Source organism: Talpa occidentalis, unplaced genomic scaffold, assembly GCF_014898055.3.
Source record: "Talpa occidentalis isolate TD23 unplaced genomic scaffold, MPIMG_talOcc4v2.1 talOcc4.5, whole genome shotgun sequence".
Lineage (NCBI taxonomy): Eukaryota > Metazoa > Chordata > Mammalia > Eulipotyphla > Talpidae > Talpa > Talpa occidentalis.
This window is the reverse complement of record NW_023604861.1, coordinates 77,512,526-77,516,751: the sequence shown is the minus strand read 5'-3', so window position 1 is coordinate 77,516,751 and position 4,226 is coordinate 77,512,526.

Below are 4,226 nucleotides of genomic sequence, written 5' to 3'. Positions count from 1 at the left end.
GCCACTAAATTGATTTCCCAGCCTATAGATCCATCTTACTGGTATGAGTGGAGCATTACCACACAGCATTGCATTCTCTGGTGTCTGGACTCTCTCAGTCCTGGCTGCTGCCAGGATTCTGTTTCTGAAAGGCCCGAAGGTAGTGACTGCACCCAGCATTGTGGGGACTCTTCTGTCATGAGATTGTTCTCTTTTTTTTTTTTTTTTGTTTGTTTGTTTTGTTTTTATTTATTTATTTGTTTGTTTTTTGTTTATACAAGCACTGGGTACAGTCAGAAGCGCGGGAGGGTGAGAGAATTCACCAGAGCCAGAGCGGGGAGCAGAGCAGGCAGAAGGACCGAAGTACACTGCTGGGGGGAGCAGCGGGCGGCAGGAGAGGTCTGCGCGCCATGTAGGACCCTCCTCCGGTGGCCGGGGAGCAGCCGGGGATCGAACCGGCGCCGCAGAGGCCGCGGGCAGCTTCGCAACCCAGCGCTCAACCGCTGCGCCACCGGGGAGGCCCCATGAGATTGTTCTCTTATAAGAACCTGACTGGAGGTGAGGCGGGCCTGTGGGCTGTTCAGCCCACTCACCCAGGGTGCTGTATGGATTAGAGAGATTAAAAGTACTTAGGGGCCTCTCTGGTGGTGCAAGGGGTTAAGTCTTAGCACTATGAAGTCATCAGCAGCCATTGCAGCAAGATTTTGATCCCTGGCCAGGCAGGTGACCCACATGGCACAGACCTCTCCTGTCTTGCCTGCTGCTCCCCTCAGCAGCGTATTTCAGTAGATCTTCCTGTTATGCTCCCCACTCTGTCTCTGGTGAAACCTCTCACCATCCTCCCTCCTCCCCCGACCTCTGTCCTACACCTCAGCTCTTGCATGCATAAATGGATAAAATAAATTTAAAAAGAAAGTACCTGAAAGCTACAGAGTGCCTGGTGGCAGACTCAGATGCCCGACAGGCACATTAACAACTGGGAGAACCAACCTGCCAGTGAAGTTGATTTAGGACCTTACCCCTATTGCTTCTGAGACTCATTAGCCAACATAATAAACAGGCCAAAAAATTTTACAGGGTAGACCTATTCAAATGCTTTGAATGTGAATAAAATCTTTTTTGGGGGGGTAAGATTTTTTTCCCCCTCAAATTTTATTCTTTATTTTTTTTAAGATTTATTTATTATGCATACAAGAGCTGGAGTACAGGCCAGAGGTGTCGGGGGTGGGGTGGGGTGGGGTGAGAGGATTCACCAGAGACAGAGTGGGGAACAGAACAGCCAGATCGACCGAAGTACACTGCTGAGAGGAGCAGCGGGCAAGTCAAGAGAGGTCTGCTGTGCCAGGTGGATTGCTCCCTGGCCGGGGATCGAACTTGTGCTGCAGAGGCTGCAGACAGCTTCACAGGCTGTGTCTTAATCCTTGCGCCACCAGAGAGGCCCCCAACCTCAAATTTTATTAATGAATAAAATCTTTTGATGAAAACTTACCTCAAGTTCAAGATTGTTATGTATCATTGTGAAGCCAGAGCACTCACAATTCCAGGGAGTATCATTTATACAGAATCTGATGGAACTGCAAGCTGCAAGCTGAAATGTTGACAGAAGCAGTAGCCTGAGTCCCGACAACTTTTTAACTAAGCATGCCATTTAAAAATATAGACCTCTATCAGTCATACATGTTTGGGGAAGTGGTTCTTTATATAAGTTAATTGTTTTGGTTAATTCATTAATCAGAAATTCTTTTGTCCCAACAGGCTAAAATGACTGAGTCTGTATTTGATAATTAAGAGGGTCTTATAGGCTCCTTTGGGTACATGGTGGGGAGAATGACATGTAATTGGGAAGTGGGCAATGAATACATTTTGAACATCAATTCTTTTTATCTGAATATGTCCACAAAGGAAATATCTATTTCTCTATATAGCAAAAGTCCAGAATAGGCAAATCCAAACAGACAGAACATCTCTGTCCAGAGACAGAAAGTGGATTAGTGGTTGTTAAAGGTTATGGGTTTCTTTTTGGGATGATGAAAATCATCTAGAATTTGTGATGGCTGCACAACTCTGAAGAGATTTAAAACACCACTGAATCGTACACTGAAAAGGATTAATTTTATGGTATGCAGATTATAAATACTCAAAAAGCCCTTTTTTTTTAAATGAAGAGTCACTAAATCTTTACTGTCCTCAGGACACCCCTGAAACTTTTTTCCCAAGAAGGAACACTTTTGAGCTTTATGCATGGTTTATCTCCACAGCAGAGCTTGGAGACAGTTGTGTTTTGAGTCTTAGGGAAAGTTTATCTGTTCCAAATCACCCTAAGAATCTCCAGCTTATCTATTATCTGTCTCATGTCTTGCTCCAAATAATCCTAGATCTTCTAGAAATCCAATCCAACACTTTTTATATGCTGCTCCTGAGACAAAAAATGCAGGCTTGAGATTATGATTTGAGACATTTCATGATAATCGGTTCCAACTCTTTGACAATAAAAGTGAGGACTCACGACTGTCTGCCTTTGAGAGGGGAAAGTCTTTCAAAAGACTTCAGATCTTTGCTCCTGCTGTACACTCATTCACCCCTCACTCAATCACTGAAAACCCCAAGTAAAGGGGTCCACATATTGGGGGGCAGACCAGAGCCCTCATCCCTAGCCTGCCTTTTCCCTCCTGAGTATGATGAATATGCAGTCAAACTTGGGCCAGGAGAAAGAATTCCTGACTAGAATACAGGGAATTCTTGCTGGGAGATATCAGCCTCCAGAGCTGCAAAGCAGAGGGATGTAACTGAATCGAGGAGAGTATGCTTGGACATCTCCCTTTGTGAAAAGGGGGCATCTGAGTACAACTGCTAACTGACAATTGTTTACAAGGCCTGTTTTCAAATGTTTGTGGAACTAATGCTCAAAATATGCATAGTCGGTATTATATAGGCACGGATCACAGGGGCCCAGGAGGGCAATAGATTCTCTACTCCAAGGGAGATAAAGGTAAAACACGGCCTCTGTGCTTAGATGCAAAGGGACACAACAGGTGGGTTGGGAACCTTTCTTGCCCGCTGTCTGACTTGAGAGCCATCACTGACGAGCACCCGCCATATGCCAGCTTTTGGAGTTTTATGTGTGGAGCTTTATGTGTTAACTCTTCTCCTCTTTACGACAGCTCCTGCCGTTGGTGCAATTATCACCCCCATTTTAATGAGGAGCCTGAGACGACAAGGGGTTATCGTGCCAGGGCTCACACAGCAGGCAAGCAGCAGAGCCAGGAGATGGAGCAGCCAGCGCGGCCTCCTGCTCACCCCGGGGTTTATGCCACTTGGCTAAACTGGAACTGGGGTGGGCTCGGGTCACCCAGCAGCTCCCGCTCTTTCAGCTTTCCTGGGAAAAGGAAAAATTCTTTCATGGAATTGTTCCTTTAGATTTGGCTTCATTGAAAAGCTCAATTGCTGATTACTAACCTCAGCCTCCAAACACTCTCCACCATAGAGAAACAGGGCAGCCACATTCCAGGGTGATAATCCAAGTTATCATTATTAACAGGCTCCATCAGTCCCTTCACCTGTGCAAACTCTTCATCCCTTTGAACCTTGGCCAGAAATTAAAACCATTTTCACATGATACAAATTGGTGGAAATGTCCAGGTCAGAATGGGGACCTATTTCTTCAGAGGCCCCAGGGCCAGAAATCAAAGCTTCCAGTGTGAGCTTGTAGGGTAATCCTATTATGAGAGACTTCTAGATTCCTTAAGTGCACTGTAATGTGGTATCTCTGAAAACATGATTATATAAAAGAAAGGGCTGGGTGTGGTGATGGTATAGGCCTAGGCAACTGCCTTTTGCAGGAACTTTCTCAGTAATTCTACAGGCTGGGCATTCTTCCAGCCTGGCTCTCAGCTTACAGTGGGTGCTCAGCTGAAGCCTGTTCACTTAGTTGTTCTAACAAGACTTAGTTAGCTCTCTGGAGGTATGTGCAAAATCACTCAGGAGCCCTGTTGATGTTGAATGGGAGAAGCCTTGAAGCAGCAATGTGTTCACCAGCCTGTAGCGTGCCTGGGCCACAGAAGCTTCCATGATGCTCCATAGCAGCTGGGCCCAAGGGCCCACCCTGCATCAGGGGGTCATGCAGCTAAAAGCTGCAGGAAAACAAACAAGTTCATCCTCTGCAGGCCTCCTTTAAAAAAGCGATGGCTCCATCTGTAAATGCCACTTTAAAGCCAAGAAAGGAACAAAAGAACACACAGAGTCTAGTA